General features: G+C 46.9%; 1 protein-coding gene across 10 annotated transcripts in view; it reads left to right on the top strand.

The window, feature by feature from the left end:
* Nucleotides 1-21,657, top strand: part of heph (polypyrimidine tract-binding protein 1 heph) — a 358,510-nt gene that overhangs the window by 247,397 nt on the left and 89,456 nt on the right. The window lies entirely within an intron of this gene.

Below are 21,657 nucleotides of genomic sequence, written 5' to 3'. Positions count from 1 at the left end.
TAGGAGAGTTTTGTTGTGACGGAATGAGAGTTCCGATGGATAGCCCCAAATAAACTGCAGGCGGGTGAAATCACAAGATCATCCAACGAACGACGGCAGGTTTTCGGCTCGCGAGTGTGATGCAGGTGTTTCTCATTCATTCGTCCATCCCTGAACGTTACGTGGACTCTTCCCTTCTCTCCTCTCCTCTCCTCTCCTCTCCTCTCCCCTATACTTCTCGTCTCCGGGAATCTATAAAACTGGATATTTTGGTACAAAACCCATAAACCAGCCGTCGTCGCACCGCGCGCATAAAGTCTGGCGGTGGGCACTTCCGCGCTTTTCACTGCCTCATAAAATATCTAGGTAGTTTGTGAGCGGGCGAGTACCACGCGCGGTGGCCAGCCAAGGGGTGAGGCTGCCCAGAAACTCGTTACAACGGCGGACACCCTCGCCCACACTTGTATGCATATACCCGTGCACCTGCCCTGCACTCACTCCGAAACTATCCCATCAGTCTGCCCCGCTCGTGTTCGTGTCCTTCCGCCGTGGCGCAAAGTCGCATGCATAAGTCATGTCACTCACTTTCGCGCTGGCTGGTTGACGCCTATTTCTCGCTGTCGTTTTTCCATTCACTTTGGGTCCACTGACATCGGAGGAGGAGGAAATGAATTATGAAAATGTCGGGGGTGCGTCGACGATTCCCCTTTTTCGAGATGTCGTGTGGATTTCTTTCTGCGAAAACTCCCGGATCAAGATCCTTGATACGTGTGCATGTTCAGGGGACGAGGATCGAGTCCGTGTAACAAAGTGCGCCTTTCCTTAGTTCGAAGCTTCGAGAAATGTAGCTCAAGTTTGCGGCAACCTCGCCGCGTACCTATTATCGAGATAAGACTCGCGTACACCAAGGACTACGCACCAAAACTTTCGAATCCCGCCGTCTGATCGTTCGATATGCGATCGAACTCCCGGGTAACGTGAACGCGTGTTATCTATTAACTTGCAATGATAAATGATTCGTTTCCTTCCCCGTAAGTTGGGGGTCTTCTTCCCTCGTAAATCGCTTGGAAAAGGGTAACTTGGATATCCGCCACCCGATACTCACGGTGCCTCGCTATTTTCCGCTCGTCCATTTTCTACCCCTCTCAGATCCGTGGTTTAAACTACGGTTAAATCCGCGAATTGCTACCAGCAGGAATTCGCCTTTAGCCTCGAGGCAATTGATTCTCTGGTTCTCGCTCCTTCCTAGTCAGCCTGCCAGGTACGTAAAGTTTCTTTACGGTAAGACTCGCTAGCTAAGCCTCCGGTAACCGCCTTGATATCAAACTTCTCCGCGGTCGAAGCGGCTTCGTTGTCAATCGGTAAAATTTTTGCGATGCGATCACACTCGCGATTCGACTGAGTGCCGTTTTCGCGACGGGAGCACGGAGCTCACGTTTTCGTTCGGGTCGACATCCATATCCACCTGTGGAACTTTCTTTTCCTCCCCTTTTCTTTCTTTTTTTTTCTCTCTCCGGAGCTCAAGCCCTCGGCTGCAGGTTGTCTATCTGTCTCTCTGTTCGTTCGCTCGGATAAATGATGTCTCCGAACAGATGTGCTCCTCCCGGTCTGGTTTCGTTCTCCCCCTCCCGTCGAGCTCCTCATCTTTCCGCTGCTTCCTATATTTTCATACAGATGAGGGCTGCTACTGCTGCTGTTGCCCTCTCGCTTTCTTCCTCTCGTGCTCCCTCTTTGCACCCGTGTTCGCCCCATGTAACACCGTATATGCCGGCTTATAAGCCAACTTCTGAACCACACACGGGTGATATCTTGGCTTCCGAGTTACATACGAACTTCCGAAGAGCCATGAGGAAGGGCAGCGAACCACCACCATCATCATAATCATCATCCTCCGAAACGGGAGCCCCGACGAAACTTGAGGGAGTTATGAAGGATGTACGAAATGGGATAAGTGGACCGCACACCGGGGATGACTGGCTGGCCGAACCAACTTACCGGCTAAGAGCAGCTTGTCGTCAGCCCCCGGGGTTGTTAACGGGTCTTAATGGTCAGCTGGATTCTTCGCGAATCCCTTGGTACTCGCTTTTAGCTCTTTGCTTCCTCTCTCGAAGACTCTGCTCGCTGCCATATCTTTTCGGCGCTAAGTCTGCGAAAGGTCCATCGAGCAATCGGTTTAGCAGTTTAGGATCTTGAATTTCTGATGACTCGTCAAATTTCTACGGTGGACGAAGGAGAGGAGGAATAGAACGGAACGAACGGGATATTGGTTGCCTGTCCGGCGATGATACGGTTTAGTATTTCAAAGAGAATCGTTATACCCTATTCCCCTTCGCCATTTGTCGATCGACAAAAGAGGGGAGGAGAGCCGGAAACAACTATCCGTCCTCTTCCCTCTCTTTCTTCTTCATCTTCTTACTTTCCCTCCTCCATATTTTCCTCCGAAGAATGCTCGTTCCCTCCCTTCGTGATCCTTACGCGCGAGAGATCCAAGGCGTAGAAATGCGAGCCGCGAGCTCCCTCCTTCCTTCACATGTAACCAACTATCGAAAGATGAAGGGGATCGCGTGCGCGGGGGATGGGATAAAAGAATGGCTTTGACAATTTTCAAGCCATTCTTTTCGGCCCGTCCGTACATCTGCCGATCCCCCGCGGCAGCGGCGGCGGCAATCGCTCTGATTCTGGTCCTGAATGGATGCGAAAAGTGGAGGAATATCCATCCCTAAGTGTTGCCTGTGGCATGGCGCATCCATCCTCGGGAGTTTGGTTGGGGTGAGGTGAGGGATTGCCGGATGCTCGCCACGCGCCTCGACTAATTCGACGAAATAAATAATCGATGACGACGCGGTAATATGAATCGCCTCATCGCGTGCCTCGCCATTTATCCCGGCTCACCGAAGCTCGTCTCTTCTCTTGCATTTCCTACGATACGTAGCGAACAATTCGGGGAAAACGAGACTTTTGACATCGCCTGTAACCAGCCGACTACCATGACCACCGTGACAAGCCGACTCTTCAGTTATTCGCCGCTCACGCCCGTTTGCACGAGTGTCATCCGTTTTGGCTGGTATAATTACGTTATCAGTGACAGACAAAGCTGGATAGAAAGGAGAGCAGTCACCGATCAACCTGCCTGTCTCCCTCTCTCTCTCTCTCTCCCTCTCCCGCCAACGATAGAGAGTAATCTCTGCGCAACCTAACTCATTCCCTCCTTTCCTCTCTCCCTCTCTCTCTAATTCTCTCTGCAGTGCAACCGTATCGAGTGTTCTCACTCCAGCGTATCTCTCGCTGCTTCCATTGCCCCGGGTCGTCGTTTTCCCTCTTGAAAATAGCCCGGAGATCATCTTTCGCCAGAATTAGTTTCGACGTAAATTCCCCTCGGGATTGAATCCTTAAACGCTGTTCCACGTGACCTGTGCTTTTACTAATCCCCCCTTTCTTTTCTCTTCGGTGCGCTTATAATCAATGCATTTGCCCTGCGCTGCAGTATTTCATGCCGTTAAATGGGTTGGTAAACGGGTTTAGGTATGTCCTTACGAGTACGGGTATATCGAATTAAACTTGCGAACGTTTTTACGTTGGTAAAGTACGTGTAGTAAATCTTGGAGGGATAGATAATTGGCGCTGATCGACGATGTGGGAGCGGAGAAGACAGACGAGGAACGTAGTTTACTGATAATTGATACCGAGAAACCCTTGGGGAAGAGGAAACGAAGGAGAACTGTGACGTTGATGTGAAACTCAATACTTGACCTGGGCACAAAAACTAATTAGCAAGAAAGGTAAATAAGTGAGAAGTCAAGAGGGGCCGGGTGAATGTATCCTCAGACATTCTTCGTCTGATGTATATTTATTGTTTGCGCACTACGGCGAATGAAATAAGACCAAGGTAAAAGAATCGCAGAAGAATTGTTTATCGGGCGTTCGGAGTTTATCATTCGTTACTTATTCTATCGGAACCAAAATTTTTCCTTCAACTTTGTCAACTCTTGTGGTCCCATCGCGGAACCGGGTGGAACGAGGCCGACGTAACTGCATCAAGAGAGGAGCAGAAGGAGGAGGAGGAAGAGGAGAGGAGAGGAGAGGAAGCGGGGCTGCCTTCGATAAACTTCAATAAGCTCGGCGTGGTGTGTAGTTTAGTTAAATTAGTGTTATAACTAATGGCGGTGAGGTGGCGGGGCGGCAAATGTTTCAGACGTCGAGCTGCTAGTGCCGCGCGTTAATTCAACCGTATTTACCGTGGCCGTTTGTTTATTATCTAGCCACTCATAATTTAAAGCCTTTATATTACCGACTCCCCATGTGTGCGCCTAATTAAAATCATATAATCAACGCGCGCTGCACTAGCATTGTGCATAGACGCGTATATTCGCCGCTATATTTCGGTTGCTGGATGATTATATCACCGTGCGACGGTGATCAAGAAACTTTTCATTCATTCGTTTTATTCACTTATTTTCCGTTCACCTGGTTATTCACGAGTTATCCATGCGTGGTATAATCAGAAAAGTCGCGTTACTCTCTGTCGCAACTGTGCTGTAATTATTCTTTCGTCAAACTCTCTCTCGAGATTAAAGAGTTTATTCTTTTACTATTTCTACCTGCACCGATGATCTTATCCCTTCGAGGTTCAAAAGTTCAACAGTCACGCTGAAAACTTGGCGAGTTGTCGTTGTTGTTTCTTGCACGCGACAACTTATTCCTTTATAGTATATAGACACTAGTATACTGTATATATATATATCTACATTTAATCGCATTATAATTGTACCAGTTTTTGCTTTGGCATATCAGCCAGTGTTGCTATAACATGGACCGTTTAGAGGGTCACTTCGCATTCAAAGTCACCCCGCATTTTGCCTGAGTAAAATCATTAAGCTAACCCCTGGATGCGCATTTTCGGGCAGTCCCGAGACTAAACTTGCAGGATTAAATACGTATCAAACAGAAGGATAGGAGAAAAAAAGTATCGGTAAAAATTATAGTATGTACTTGCGGTTCAACTCGAACCGACAATAGCTTACGCAAGGGACTCTAATTGACCAAATCGCAATTATGCCTTGTTACTTACAATTATACGTGGCTGAAACCCGGGAATTTCTCGAAGTTCACCGAACGCTTCGTTGCTGCTGCCTGCAGTTATTTTACGACCGATGGTTTTTCGATATTTCTACATTTTCATATCGTCCCTATTCTTTATTCTTATTTTATTTATTTTTTTTTTTTTTTTGATTAGCTTCCCGTACTCGCGGCAACTGTGAACGAGGGAAGATCGAAATAATTTATTGGTTTTGCGGTTATCTTCAGCACGCAATTACGCCGCATTTCATATAAACTTGAATACTGGAAATGCCGAGAAAAAAAAAAAAGTTATAATCAAAGTGGGGGATAAAAAATGAAGTAAAATATGTATATCGCCACGCCGGCACAGCGAGACACGAAACATTTGTCCCAGGGTGAATTCTCGCTGTATCCTCCCCCGCTCATCTTCTCCTCATCTCTTTTCTCCTCTCTCATCTCTTTGCACGTGGTAATAAACCTGTCCGACTGACAGGTCGGTAGATTGGAAAATTGTTATTTTCCCTCTTTCTCTTTCTTTCTCACACTCGTTTCGTCGGTGCTCTTTTTTACACGCCTTCTATCTAGCTAGCTTCGTTTCAGCCCATCTTCGCATCAAGAAATACGCCGCCGAAGACGCAATGCGAGACAAGTCTTTGTGCACCGGGTGATTTTTCATAAAGCTTATACTCGCTTGTACCGTGTAGATATACATGTGCGAAAATGTACGGCACAAAGGAGTAAACAAGACGTGGAAGACCGCAATTTCTTGGAATTTTCAATAACGCGTGTTCGCAAAAACTTTGGACGAACCTATTCGAAACCGAAGAAAAATTCACTGAATACACGCGGAGGCCGCAGCGGTAGATTGAAGCTGGTACTATAGTTGCTTAATCGGTTCCTTTCAGCCCGGCGTGCAGATCTCGGTGAAAAGCTTTATGCTGAAAAGCTTTTTTTCGCGCCCTGTGCGTCGTGGGACACGCGAATCCAGCTCTGCCTGTAAACGAACAACAATTGAATCGTCGTTTAAGGATCCCGGGGTGGCGCACCGGGTTATTCTGTAACGTTGAAACAGTGTACCCGACATGCACTCGTAACACTTTCAACCGTTGCAAGATCTCTCTCTCAAAAGAAAAAAAGGAAAAGAAATGTCCTAAATTTCTTTATTCGGTCCTTGCGCCGTTTTTTCATCGAGCCGAAACTTTCATGTTACGTAGGTAGGTGTATAATACGAACCTCCTCGGAGCCCTGGCACACCCTCTGGTTTATTTATATTAATTTATTTATTTATTCATTTACTTATTTATATGGGTTAAATTCAACTGCTGCGCGACGCCTAACTGACTTGCGGAGCGAGTCAAACCCACGTGGAATGAAAATCGAAATCTAACAGAGAGGGGTGAAAAGGAGAATTTGGAATATACACCGACTGCGCTACGGTTTCCAACTCTTTTCCCCCTCTTTCGTATATATATGTATACACCGCGCCCATGCACATTCTCACACATCCTTTTATAGCCAACGCCCTTGCTGCATTCTTCACGGGGTATAAATTCGAGTTAATATTTCCCGCGAGGAACTGGGAAATGTATCATCCTTACGGTATTTATGTACACACGTACACACGGGTCTATGGAAAATAAATACACATACATATGTACACACATGTCATACATAAGTGTACAATATACATGTCGCGGGGGTAGAAAATGCCCGCGTCTGCTACCACGCGATATGATATGACACGATTTGGCACCCGAGGAAATCTCTTAGGAACCTTTTGTTATCAGCCTTTTCACTTGTCTCCGTATATTATATTACCCACGACCATATCTCTGCGTTTGGTACGTAGGTATGTACCTTTTACGTATATAAAATATGTACCTGTATCGTACACCTTGTCATCCCTTTCGTCCTGCCGTTTTTACATCTTTATATCACCGCCGCTGAAAGTCTCGTACACGTCTTTTTTACTCATCTGATTTCCCCTGACATTTTCGCAACGAATAAGTATATCATTTTTCCAATCACGTGTCGAGTTTCGAAGACCAGTCTCGTTCTTGATCAATAATCTCGTCGTTGTAAACTGAATGGATTTTTTTTTTTCTTATTTATTTTTTTTTTCTCTTTTTTTATCGAGGTAAGAATTGTATAAGAGGAGAAAATACAAATCATGTTTATTGAATTTTATATTTTCTCAATTGACTCGGGAACGTTGAAAGCAACGGGTGACTCTGACGAGGAAGGGAAATTTCTATTTGCATAATCGTATCGTATCCGCATTTCTGATATTCACCCAGGGAGGAGGGTGGAAAAGGTCGGTTCACGAACGAGACTGCAGCAAGCCGTTATGCGTACAGCTTTGGTAAATTTATCGGGCCTCTTCGTCGTTCTCATAGGTAAATGTGCAAAGACCCCTTAGTTTTACTCGCAGGGTTGGACGCTGGCCTAAAGGGGATATTCGGGTAAGAACGGGTGAACTGTTGGAAGTGCGCTGTTCAGGAGCAGCAAAGGAGGAGCGCCGGAGGCGAAACGGAGAGAGAATCTCTACTTAACCAATAACTATGTGCTGGGTTCGGGGAGATAGCAAAGCTATCGATTGTCCTCCGGGACTTTATAACCATTTGGTTAAAAATAATACAATACTAAAGTGATAAAAACACGTAAAGAAAAGTTAAACGAACGATGGACGCGATGCGATATGGCTACTGGCACCTTCTATCCTTCCAACGCAAGAGGGTAACATTAAGCCCTCTGCGCTGCAGGGTCGGTAAGAAGTACCTAGCCTTATATATCTATACTACTTTGTACCTCCGGCGCGAGAGAGAAGCGCCCTCGAAAGCTCACCCGCACTTTACAAACTAACTTGATTTACTCAATTTCCATATTTATATCTGAACGAACCCCATCCAGTCGTCCCTTCGTACCGTCCGACAGTCCATCCATCCATCCATCCATCCATCCATCCGTCTGTATATACGACGTGTCGCGTAGAGTCTGCTGTGAAGAGATTTTGCCAAAAATTTATTGCCCCTTTTCAATTACATCGTCGACAATTTTTTCGACCGTAATATTCAAACCGTGAACTTATTTACGATTATACTCAAAACGATTGTCAAATAATTTGCGAACGTTTGGCGGAGTCAAGTTATTTTTTTCACTGTAACTTTATGCTATACTTTATTAGATCTAGTGAAATTTCATTCGCTGATATAACTCCGAGTGTGAATCATGACCTGAATCGCGATGCCGGATTGCGCGACGCTGTTTTGTATAATGAAATTGCACGTAAATTGAATAGGTCGGGCCGGCACGCGATCGCAAATTATCGTAATTGATGTTATCAGATGTTATTTCACCATTCGATCGACGTCACACTCGCGATACGTTTGCAGTTAGACTGTTACACATATTTGCATGGCCGAATTGGCGAAATAACAAAATCCCAGAAGCGTATAACCCGCTCAACATTGTTACTGGATCGTCGCAACTGCCTGTAAAATTATAATCTTCATTTCGCAATTTCGCATATTTTAGGTGAAAGTTGACAGAAAAATAAAACCGTCCGTCAACTTGTATTTTCTTTGGAAATTCCTGAGCGTGGAATTTGACCTTATTGAAAATGATAAAAGCGTGACTGTGTCGTAACCCTTTCTTCTGACACCCTAATTGAGTTCCATTTCGTGTCATCCGATCCCTCGGTGCGGTACTTTCACCTGCCTACGTCCAATATTTGCCCACAGAACCACCCTCGAATAGCTCTGCCCCTTAAATGGGATGTTAAGTAAAATTTGTCACGCGTATAACCGGCCGATTTTCACTGGATATTCACTCACGCCCGCGGTATTTATGCTACGTCGAAAATTTGCACGTTTTACAGCTAGCTCCGGTTACCGATTGAAAATTTAATTAACGCAGTTATACTTCACATGTGTACACATAATTATATTCATTTCGGATCTCGAGGAAATAAAGTTATCGTCATGTTTAACATACCTGTTTATTTCTGTGTAAATATTCAACGAATCGAAGTAATTATCGTTATTGACTCGTGTGTTTGTTTTTCTTCAATGTCATACACGAATTGATTTATCAGCCTTTAATCTCTGATCTGATCAATCGTAATATGAACCTCCAAGCATGATATTTCCCAAGTATTATTCGATAAAAGTATATTTAAAAAAAAAAGTATCATCCTTTGACGGTTACAATTCGAAATAAAATGTCTATCAATAATCGATGCGACGTTTAGACTATTTCGTCTTGTTCGCACCCGTGTACAACACGAAGCATCAGCAGCAGCAGCAAGAAAGCAGTACCACTTGAATCTTCGGTCGTAAAATAGATTTATATGTAGTATACGGAGAGGTAGCTGGTTTGGGTGGGTGGGAAGGAAGCGAGTTACGTAGGCGTGAGACGAGTTCAAGAATTACGGTGACGTTATCGAATTTTCACAGGGGAAGCACTCGTGCCTTGTATAATATGTATATACAACAAGTAAAATTTTATTAATATTTAACGCTGCACTCACTCAGCTCCTGGCATCAGCGACGGCGCGTGTTGGGTCTCTTTAACCTCCTCCACCTCCGCCTCCACGTCTTCCTCGTTTTTCTCCTCCAGAGTCGTAGACACAAGGAGAAAACCGTGGAAAGAGAACGACGCGCGGCGTCGCGACGCCTGCGAGTCATTCGAACGGCAAACGAGCGAGCGTGGGAGACTCGTCGCGTTAATAGATTCCCTTTGCGGGGCTTTAATGCACCTTCTCACCCCCGCATCAAGCCTTATTGTAGGCGGCAGGGGGTATATGTTACATTTTCCAGGAAAACATCCCCGGCAAGCCGCGTGGTGCCGTGCCGTTAATACTATTCGGCGAATATAACTCGAACCTGGGGTAGACGACCTTTTTTTCCTAGCTCCTCGTTATTTTCGCTTCGCGGTTTCATCGGTCCAGATACATCTCGCTTTTTTTTCCCCCGCTTTGAGGATTCTTCAGTAATTGAAAACAATCCTTCATCTATCGCCTCTTCCGGGTTCGCCTTGCACCGCGCTACTCCTCGACCCTCCCTCCCTCCCGCCCTCCCTCCACCCCGTTTGTTATTTCGCCAAGTTTACGAACTAATCTTGGATATATCGCGCCGTATTGGCTTCCCCCGGGTATACGCGGGGGGGTTGAAAGGGGGAGGGAGGGGACCCTCACACCCCCCACCCTGTAGCCCGGTGCGCTAAGCCCTATCTTAGGATTCTCCGCGTTATACGTACGGAGGACGCGACGGAATTTCTCTGCTTTCGCTTCCACCACGTATGTATATATATATATATATATATATATACTCGCGCACACACACATAGACAGAAACACGTACGGATGTATAGTTATAACTCCCCAGCTGAGATGCCGAGACACTGGAAGGGTTGGCGTCGGGGTGGGGGGTGGGGGGTGGGGGGTTGAAGGCAACGTGTCCTATTAGCCCCACTAATCCCGCTAACCTCGGGAACTAAGCTGAGCTTAGCTTAGCTCTGCTGAGCGCTCATTAAACGACAAACGTTATTCCTTATCGAAGCGCAGGCGAGTCTTTGGGTATAGGTGCGGAAGTGCATGTTTTTGGTCAAGGATCAGTTTCAACAAACCAGGCGAAAGAGAAGCGAAAACCGGTTTTAAAAATTTCTCACGGTATAGGTAGATATTTGTGACGAATGAATGTTATTGTAACTTGAGAAATGAATTTCGGCAAATTTGAGCTAACCAAAGATGTGAACAATTTGAGGAACGATTTTATAATTTTTTTATAGGACGGCCAAAATGAAAAAAAAAGAGAAAAAGTAACATAGATACATCGTTTTCGCATGTACTTTTATAACTGAGCCATAACGATTCAGGCCGATACGACGGACTGAAAACAACAAAGTTACGACCTCGCCCATGCTCAGATATGTCCTACATACGTGTAGCAAAATCACTGTAATTCGGTTAACCGTAACATTCGTGATCGTAACTTTTAACAACGAATAAAAGATACATAATAATTATTTCAACTCGCACCACGAAACGCGCACGTTTTCATTCGTAAATAAATTCCGGGATCAAGATACTAATCGATGATATCGCTGTCAATCCCACCGTTAGGGAGGAATCATTCGATTTGCAAAAGAACAAAACGTGCCAGGGTATAACGCATGTTTTTATATCTTCACCGTAACCCTGAGGAGAAAACAAATAGGATGTCTGGAGAATCGAGAGAACGATTACCGTAATGCGTCAGGCGTGTGCGGATCCGCGTCGTTGTTTGTTATTCCACGTCCCTAACCGTCATGGCGGCACGGCACGACGAAATGTCTCAATTCATAACGCATCAGACGCGTTCGAGCTTAAAAATTGAACGATGTACCCGACGCGTAACCCACCGCGAACAAGTGTCCGGCTTCGTCTGCAGGGAAACGCCGGAGCTTTAAGGCCAAGGCCTTCGGGACGAGTTGTTCGGGCCCTTGTTTGACCGTGATATTACGTGGCCTGAGGCCTGTGTACACACCGTGAGGCATGTGTGTATACATTGTTACATTTCCCAGCGGAAGGTGACTGTGGCATGCACACGCGGAGGCATTCCTCTTTGCCCAAATTTACGCATTTCGTAAAAAACCAGCGTGAAGGGGGGGGATTTTGCCGAGGGTTAGGGATATCGATTTCTCCCTACCGGGGCAACGAAATCTTGACGAATTCGTCGCGTGACGGATCGCGCGGCGCGGTGGCCGTTTGTTGTACCGCATACGTCGCAAGCTGTGCTTTAGCTGCTCGCTTGGGTCGGATTATTCCGGGCGAATCGCGTGTCGCGAGACGACGCGAACCTACGAGACGACATCGAGGGGGCAAGGACGATGCGATTAGGTACGCGCGTTTATCTATTCAAACATTACCGGTGCCGTGGCGTGAGCTTTGGGTCAACAAACAATGGTCGATAATCACCATTCGACGCATATAATCGATTTACGGGACGCCGTGTGGCGCTGCTCACGCAGCCCCATTCAGTCCTTTCCCCTTGGATTCGCCCTCATGGCCGCGTACCACTTGTGGCCGGAGATAACAATTGTTATTGTATACGTGTGTATAACAACAATGCGAGAAGTCAATGGAGCAGGAAACGAGAGATTATTGTTTCGGTAATAACGATGCGGTGGAAATCGTCGATGTGCCGGATGCAAGCCTTTCTTTTCCAATCTACGATAGAACGGGCGTGGAGGCGGCGGCTCGCAAGTTCTCTTTCAATTTAACTAACGGCTAAACTAAAATCACTTTATTGGCAGATATAGGCGGAGGATTTCGCGAAACGAAACGAATCTTCCTCTGATTGCTAAAGTATCAGCTGCAGCTGTGCAACGCGAATGAATAAAGTTAAACACCGATAACAATTAAACCGATGTGTAGATTGTTTTGCAATTGCGATGAAGTGAAAAGTTCAGCCAGGTTCCTTTATGTAGCCTTATATAGTCTTTCCAACTACTTGCGCGCGATAATTTGTTTAACGAGACGGGGAAAGTCGTTCAATGGAAAAACGTCGATTGCAAATCGCACCGGTAGTAAACACGTTCGTACCTACCGCAGTCGTCTAAGAATTTTTACGAAAGCTGTGCTTGCGTGTGATTTAGCGACCTATTTATTCATCGGCCGATATTCGTCGCCTGATGGGCTTCGGCTGTAGGCTTTTACGCGCTATATCAACTTCTGAAATTTCGGCCAACTTCGTCGTCGCGGTAGGCAGCCGGAAAGGAAAACGTTGCAGCGTGAGGTAAACAGAAACCGTCTCGTCTTATGGAAGCTGGAAACAGAACAAGAATACAGAATCGAGAGGGGAACCCGGAGTGCGAAAACTTTTGATAACACTTGCAAATTGCTTTCGAAAATAGAATAACAATTCAATTCCAGTGCGCGCGGTGGTTGACTGAAGACGAACGAGTGAAACGAGGCGGGGTCTCGAGGGTGCAGAGGTTGGAGTGTGGCGAAGTTGTCCGGGGAGCTGGAGGAGGAAGGCTGGGAAAAGGTTGGGAAAAGTGGTAACGCCGGAGAATAAAAGAGAAAGAAAAAGGCTCGCGCAGAACTGCGGGAGCAGAGAGGAAATTAGAAAAAGAAAGGCACGGCTCGAGCTAGAAGAGCGAGGGAGACAAAAGGTGTAGGCGCCAGAATGGTTATGTGCGCTCTTCTCCTCCTCGTCCTCCTGTTCTTCTTCTTCTTCTTCGCGGTGTGCCAATCTTAGTCAACATCCGGCCTCGAGATCCGACTTCCGCAGAGTGGGGCAAAGGCTGAAAATGTCCCTTCCGCTTTTCCCTCAACTTCAGCAGCAGCAGCAGCAGCAGCAGCAGAAGCTCACCTTGTTTCCAAGACTGATGGTCTTTTCCAGTCGAAAGGACGGCGTTGAGAACGAGATTATTTCACTCAACTAGCGGAATATTATCCCGGTTTTCTATTCCTTTATGATTATTTCGGTTCGGCGACGCTGTTGCAGTTTGTCCTATCGAGGTTACGTCAAGATTTTTCAGGACCTTACACAGTGTCCGTCGACATCGACTTTCATGTATAGGCGTACTCAGGTATTCAACCCAGAAGAAAAGACGCCGTGTTAAAACATCGCGAAGCGAGGGAATTGAATTTAACGGCACGTTCCGGTGGACGTTGAATGGTCAATAAAAGGATGCGATGCGGTATGGCGCCGGCTTGCGAATCCCATTTTTGTTCAGGATCTTCGCGCGATCTCTTCGAGCTGATAAATAGATGAGACGAGGTAATAAATATCAGAGTATTTGTCGGCGGTGGGTTATTTGAATAAAATGGAAAGAGGGAGGGAGGAGGAACAGTGGCATATATATACATATACATGTATATATGTATACATAGTACACAGGCTTGTAAGACAGTAGAATTAAAACGGAAAGACTGCTCTCGCTAATTGGCATTTCAGGCATCCATATATATAACTTGGACGTGGTTTCATCCAACCCCTCGCAGATGATCGATAACCGCGAAGCAGAGAGGAGTTTTCAGTAATCGCTCGACACGACGGTGACTTGCGAGTCCCTGCAGGGAACCAGGGAAGAGTTTTCGGAAACCGCTTAACGAATTGGCGTCGTCCTGGAAGATATTCCGAATGGGACTTCTGCCTCCTCAGGGACGCACTTCTTACCGTTTCGCCCCGAAGTAACATGCAGTGCTCTCGGTTTACGGCTCGGGTGTAAATTATTCCACCAATTCGTTCAGAAGTAAGTTTCCTGCCCTCCCGTTCTGCCCTTCGAGTTCCCCTCCCCTCCTCTCCCCCCTTCCCTAACCAGCCCCTTGCCTCTTGCTCTTCCCGGCGTATCTTAGTCGGGCGAAGCGCGAAATGTTTCCAGTTGGATATAACCAAGTTCTCTCTGTTTGCTCGCCGCAACTCGAAAACTCAAATACTCAGGCAGGCAGAGAAGCGTGAAAAACGAATTCCTCTGTTATGCGACGAGGCTGGAGAACCTTTTCCTTTCACCGAGAGCGAACCGTCGGGCATACCTAATATCGATCGAACGGCAAATTCATTGCGCTGCGTTTCGACGCTTTAAGAGGAAGTCGAAGTGGATGTGAATGTGAATGTGAATGTGAATGTGGAACTGGAAGTGAGTCCGGGGGGAAGGAAATGGGTGCGAGGTGACACCCGCACCTTCGTTCTTACTTGAAGATTCATAAATGGAGATACGTGTCGGAACGTTCCCCAGATCTGTTTCGATTTTCTTTTAATTCTTTTTCTTCCCCATCCCAAGCACCACTTTCCTCATTCTTTTCTCCCGACCCTGTCATCTCCTGTTCCTCATTCGCAGCTCCTCCTCACACGGTCCAACAAATCGGTGGAAGCCTTATCGAGTTAGTCCCAGGCTCCGGCAACTTTGTTCTTACGCAGCTACGCCAACCAACTTCATGAATTTCAAAACAATACCAACAGCTCCGAATATACGCATACAAGAATACACACGGACGAGTAGATGAGACTGGAGACGAGCTTTTTTCATTCTCTCTCATCTCCCCTTTTCCTTTAAGAGTTAGGGTATCCATCGGGGGTGGCGGGGCTGGGGGAAGGGTGCTCGCTGTTGCATGCCCCGAGTATTTTCCACTTAAGGGAATGTTTTTTGATCACCGTCGATAATGCGCGAGAAGAAAATTTCTTTTATCTCGCGAGATTTTACGCCGAACGAAGCGGTGCCTCTCCCCCACCCCCCTCTTTTATCCCCCTTGCCGCAACAGTTGCCGGGGTGGAGCAAGTCCGCGTCGTCGGATTATATAGGGTAGGATATACCTCACCGTTCAATTCAGTCTTCCGGATCGGTCAAACGATATCTTCTTTCGACTGATTCGAACGCAAATGATATAGATTCGCGAATCCCGTTAGGGAAAAGCCCCGGGTATGTCTGGACTTTAAACGATTCAACGCTCGACCGGGTAACGATTATATATAAGAGATGGTTTCGACGAACGCTGCCTTTCATGCCCCGTTGACTGGCTAATTCCCCTTCTTCTCAAACTGCCACCCCAACCCGCCGCGGGGGTTGTCTTGCGGTTGAATAATTTGCTCCTTCCGAGCACCAAATACCGCATGCCCCCAGCCTCCCATCATTGGCAGGCTAGCAGCAGCGATGCGTTGATACGCAGTTGTTGCCTTGCGCTACGCGTTGCAGTTTCTCGTCCGCCGAGACAAGGTGCATGCATCAAAAGCTCACTCTCTCTCTCTCTCTCTCTATCCATCTATCTATCTATCTATCTATCTATCTATCGATACCATATTCTCCAGCGGGATACGCGCCGTGTCCTCCTCTTCCTTGTGCAGGACTGTTAAACCTTCTTGTATGCACTGGGAGTATAAAGCTACGCGCGATTTACTGTCTCCCGGTATACGCGGTACATACACGTATGCCTATAGTCGATGTTCGCTCGAAGTACCCCAGAAGCTTTGCTGAGCAGAACGAAGAGTAAAAGAGCGGGAGGAGGAAAAGCGGCGGCACACGGCACTCTGTGGCCTGCACGCTATTACCGAGCGTTTCCTCTCTCCTGGTTGGGGTGGGGAAGAGACGCGTCTGCGAACCGCAACCTTCCACGATCCACCTTTTCTAAGGTGGCTTAGCGCCACCTGCCCCTCCCCTCCTCCCCTACCCTTCCCCTTGTCGCCGATTCACCCGCCCTCCAAATGGCGGAGAGTAATTCTCCAAATTACTCCGGGCAATTTTCTCCACCAAAGATTCTTCCGGCTTCACTTCATCCGCACGGCACCCTAAGTCCCACTCGCACCCTCTCAGCCACCCCGTTTTCATCCTATTCCCAACCGCCTCTGCATGGTAGCTTCTTAAACGAGTATCCTAGCACACTATTCCAACGGTACTAAATATACGAATCCCGGCTTTACTCTATATCTGACTTCGGATAATTTTGCCAATTCACACACCGGTGGAAATCTCCTCCTTCGCCTTCTTCGTCTTCTCCACCTTTTTATCACATGGATGAAATTGTTGCTGATGTAATAAGCCGAGGATTTACGATCTGCATATAGTTGTAAGACCCTGTACGATTCGCAGTGTCGTTTCATCTCATACATAAACATATATATATATATATATATATATACATATTTACATGTATTCATCGAAGTACCAGTAGTCTAGTCGAGATATGAACACATTTGGCACATCACAGATCAGGATATAGTCACACATTGGAAGAAGGAGAAAAATACGCTCCAGCAACCGCAGTTTCCTCTTCACCCTTCACTAAGCCGCGCTACAATGTAAAGGAAGTTTGCAACCCCTGACGGTGGCGTTTAGCTATTCGAGTCAACCCTGGGGAATTAATAACGCGACGTCGGCGCTAGCGATCAAAACGTAGATCGAGGATTCCGACGATTGCGGATTTACTTTGTCCCCTTGGTCTCGATGTCTTTTTTTCCCGAGGATTTAGTCTGACCCGCAAGCTATCAGGTGTAAGTACTTTTGTAACCTGTAGATACCCGTTGCACAGTAGTCAAAGCCCCACTTCGTTAGCGGACAGGCTCAAGTTCCTCGCCAGGTCGTGATCGCGTCTATGATCATTGGAATATAATGAGGCATCGCGTCTCGTCTCCGAATATCGTAATAATTCGAGATACTCAAACACGACGCAAAGATGGTTGGTGGAAGAGGATTTTCGACATACAGAGATAATAGGCAGATCCCGTAACTATCGTACCCGCTTCGTTACGCCACGTATTCCATTACACGCCCGCCGCTATTACATTAATGGTTATTATAATTACACTCAATACCTGCGTACGCGCCGCTGCAGGTCCATGTAGCCGTGCGTTAATGAGAGTAATTAAAGCTCTGCACATTAATTAAAAAGTACCACCCAAGTCGGACCTTTGTCATTTCGTTCGGTATACACCCAGGACTCTGCCTGTCCTTCGCTCTGACGCTGCAAACCTAACCCCCGTAACTCCGCGAATCCTTGCTTCAGTTTACTATAAATTCGCTGCTCTTGTTCCGTCTCTCCGTCTCTCTCTCTGTCTCTTCTCGCCAACTAACTCTCTTTAGTAAAAAGAGAACGCGGCGAGGGGTTCGCAGTCTCGGGTTCGCAACGTCACGCAATTGCGCCCGGTGTTTGGATAGCGAATAGCGTTGGGCTGCTTCGCACAATCTAAAACGTTTAATCGTCTAACTTGGAGTGTCTTTCGTATTATTTCCATAAAATCTCGAAACCCCGAGATCCGCCGTTGCCCCCCTCGATCCTTCTTTGCCGAGACGGGGCAACGGCGAGAGCGAGGTATAATCCTATCCATAAAACAGAATGATCTCCGAGGAGAAACACCACCGATGAGCGTCTCGGTGCTGCGGAGTATCCTTGGGCCAATGCTACCTACCTTCAAACACCCGACTAACGCCTTATATTCTACCAAAGCCCATCCATCTTAGGAGGCGATAACCGTTTGTCCCCCACCTTATCCGGTCCTCTTTCTCCCTCTGCTTCTGCTTCCCATCGCATGCTCGCGAGACCGTCTTACAGCTAATATCATTTCAGTATAATCATTCTTCCGTGTAGTCAAAGGTGGCAATCCGAGGTCATATTACGCACCCTGTACCAACGAATGCGGTGTACAGTCTTTGTTACCCAAATTTCAATCTCGCCCGCGTACAGATGATTCAGAGTTCACGTAAGGCATTGCAAATTCTTGAGCCGGATGATTATGATGATGCGGTAGGAAGGATAAGTGGAGAAGAGACGAGCAGCGGGAGAAAAGGGGAAACAGAGCGTGAATCCAGCTAGTTAGAAATTTCCTAACTAGTGGTATAGCGGCTGGTAGATGCGGATGGAACGGCTTCCAAAGCTCGGACTACGCGACGTTGAATGTCGGGATAGGGGGTGAAAAGCTTTAGCCATTTCTGCAGCAGGAAAACGTCCAGGACAATGCCGTTGACAATGTCACACCCACCCACGTAACGTATAACGTTATACACCGAACTCAAAGCGCTTTCGCGGTTATGGAGTTTGGCGTCGCGCCTCCCGATCCTCAGTCGGGAAAATCGTCCGCGTGATTACGCCACCGCTCGCTTCTGCAACGTGTGAATAAATTTTGTATCTCATAGATGCGAAAATCCAACGGCGATGTTTAAACTTCCTCTCTATATCCCTGCTCTTCATCTTCGTCGTTGCAGCGCGACAAAAATTTAGTCTGGACTTTGTGCAGCTTGTGGAAAACAAATAATTGACAAAAAGCATGATGCGGGCAAAGAAAAACATATCACCGATTTGCTGGTGCGGAGGAAAAATTATGAAGAGTATCGTCTCGTATCTAACAAGGAACACACCCGAGGAGTACCACACCGATTTTCTTCGTTTTGTGATATATTTTACAGTATATCAGAAAACATTGGATACGTATTTTTTTACGCGCCAATTCAGTCTTTCAAAGGGTAAAAATCACCCCTTAAGATTACACCAAGAATCGATATTTTAGAATCTCTCAGTTTCTCGACAAAACTAATCGCACATAATTCACTGTTCAACTAACCGAAAATATGACGCAGCGTTTTCATCGTCAAGAGTTGCATCCCCTATTTCGTTTTAAGGTAACGTAGGGTACGGTTTTATCCCTCGAACGGCCGAATCAACGCGTCAAAAAATGCGTGTCGAATGTATATCGATGCGTTACACCGTGTCACGCAACGAAGAAAATCGTTGAGGTACACCTCGGGTACTTTGCTTGTGAGAACCCTTATCGGGTTATGCTTAGGTACGTACAATATACATATGATGCCTGGGTTATGAGCGATATTTCCCGACCGTTCGCCGTCGAGAGTGGCGGTTCCCCATGCTCGTATCCCGGACCCGGCCACCAGCTAGCCTGCCTCCCTGCTGCCTCCAGGGCCGAGCAGAGTGCCACTTTCGTCCCAAGTTCCCTGTACGCGAAGACTATGGTCCATTAAAAAGAACGCAGCGCTTAAAGCGCCGTAGACTACGAGGGGTGAGGGGGGCAGAAAGGGCTCATCGCGCAACGGTGTATTTTTCTCCTTGAGAAGTAAATTCTACGTGCCCTCTGGCTCCCTTTATCTCTCCCTCTCTTTCTATCTCTCCGCCCCCCCCCCCCCCCCCCCCCCATCTTCTCCGGTCCCTCTCGACGAGAATCGTGTATTATTTATTTCTCCTGGACGTATGGATTACGGGTACGAGTAGCAGTCGTTCGAGTCACGGTTCTCCCCTTCATCCCCCAACTTTCATCCTCCCCGCAGGCCTTATTCTATCCTCCTCGCTATTCTCCAGCTCGAGCTCAGTCGAATTTCTAAGAACCAACCTCACTCTTAGGTCTCTCAGCTTCAGGGATAAGCCCTCGAAGACCGCATCGCACAGTGGAGGAGGATCCTTACGACTCCGTTTTTCTCCTATTTTTATTCTGTTTCTTCTTCTTCTTCTTCTTCTTCTTCTTCTTCTGCTGCTACTTTTTGTACTTGTGTCCACCCCGTTTGTTCGGTAAGTGGTATGAAATCTGTCCGTCTTGAAGGGTAAACTGTATACCGTACCCGTAGAAAACGGATTATCAACACGTAAAAATGCCTGAATGCAACGGTTTGCAGTTTGATGTATCAGAGAAATACCACGTGTTTCTATATTGTGCCACTCGCGTTTCAACAATAAATCCCGTCGCTTACAACTTGCGCCAAGCTGATCCCAACCGAGCCGATAAGCTGATTTTAGGACGCGGTTTCGTTTGAGGAAAACTGTAGCGAAGGTAAAGTCGCGTTCGCTCGATCCTTTAACGCCGGTGGCTGGTGGATCTCTCGTGTTTTTTGAGGATGCCTGTAAAAGCAGTAGTAACGCTGTGCTTACGCGGCGATTGTATAGCCATTTGCGGAGAGGGTGAAATCCTCGACCTAGAGAACAAATAGATAATTGTGCCCCGTTCCCTGTATACGTATACTTACCATCCGCCGTACCTTACACCTGACTAATTCCCTTGCTGCGCAGCCTTTTCTCCCGATGGCTTCTAACAACCAACAACGAAGCCAGTCACGCAACGTTGTTTTAGGCCTAGACGAACAAAGACACGCGAGTTTATGGATGTATATCCCTGCAGTGTTGTTGTTTGATCTTTTCACCACACTCGACTACGGCGACTACACACCTTACATACCTTCGGTGTAACATTATAGCGAAGCGTGCTATCTTCGGCGTCTCTAAGCTTTCTTCAGCACACAACAAACATCTCATAACGAATAAGAAAACTCGGCTGGTGCAAAGGGGCAAAGGCGAACTTTGCGAGAAGCGCGAAAAGCGGTGCCAAGGGATGTTTATTCACTATGAAATACGCTTAGCGTCGTATCTGTTGTGTATATACGCGTTTTTTTTTTAATGCTAGTGAAACTACCCGTGCGAACACAAACTGCAGTATACGGTGAGTCGATGGGTGGCTGCCGATGTCGAGTCGACGTGGGGATGACATGTTAAAAAGTATAAAGTACCGAGTAGAGGTATCCTATGAGGACATTTCTCCTCGGACTGGTTCTCTTTCGAACATTTGCGGTGGTGTTACGTGAGAAAAAACCCGCTACAATTTCCTCGTATATGTCTTGAAGAACTCTGCACAGCAGGTATAAGACGAGAGAACACCGTATAAAGGGAATGTCGTGAATGCGTCGCGAGCGAGAAACGGACTGAGACATTATCATTGAAACATGATGAAAGAAGGTCCGAGAAGGCAAAGGATTTTTCTTTCCACACAGACCGAGAGTGGTTCGTATTCTCTGTCTCTTTCCCCTCCTCCTATCTCTTGCCGATTTTGCATAGCCAACAGACGGAAAATCTGTGTACACCCAGCGTTGTTACTTAACGAAACATCATCACCCTCCTTTCCCTCAATGCGGGACACCGGTAACTTTGGGATTAAGCCACCCAGGCTCCGCGTTTAATTAACGCCAAACTTAATTACGTATCGATTATTAGTTGGGTCGCGTGCCTATGAAATTCAAGGATCATACCTTTCGGAGGTGGGTACAACGCACACCCAACGAAGGGATACCCAGTCCTACTGGAAATAGTTTCGTGAGAATATCCACCGCGCAATATTAACCAAAGTTGACCTCACTCTGCCGCCGTAATTATAA

The sequence above is a fragment of the Neodiprion pinetum genome, chromosome 4 (genome assembly GCF_021155775.2).
Source record: "Neodiprion pinetum isolate iyNeoPine1 chromosome 4, iyNeoPine1.2, whole genome shotgun sequence".
Taxonomy (NCBI): domain Eukaryota; kingdom Metazoa; phylum Arthropoda; class Insecta; order Hymenoptera; family Diprionidae; genus Neodiprion; species Neodiprion pinetum.
The sequence above is the reverse complement of the archived record's forward strand: the minus strand, read 5'-3'. Positions and strand labels throughout refer to the sequence as shown.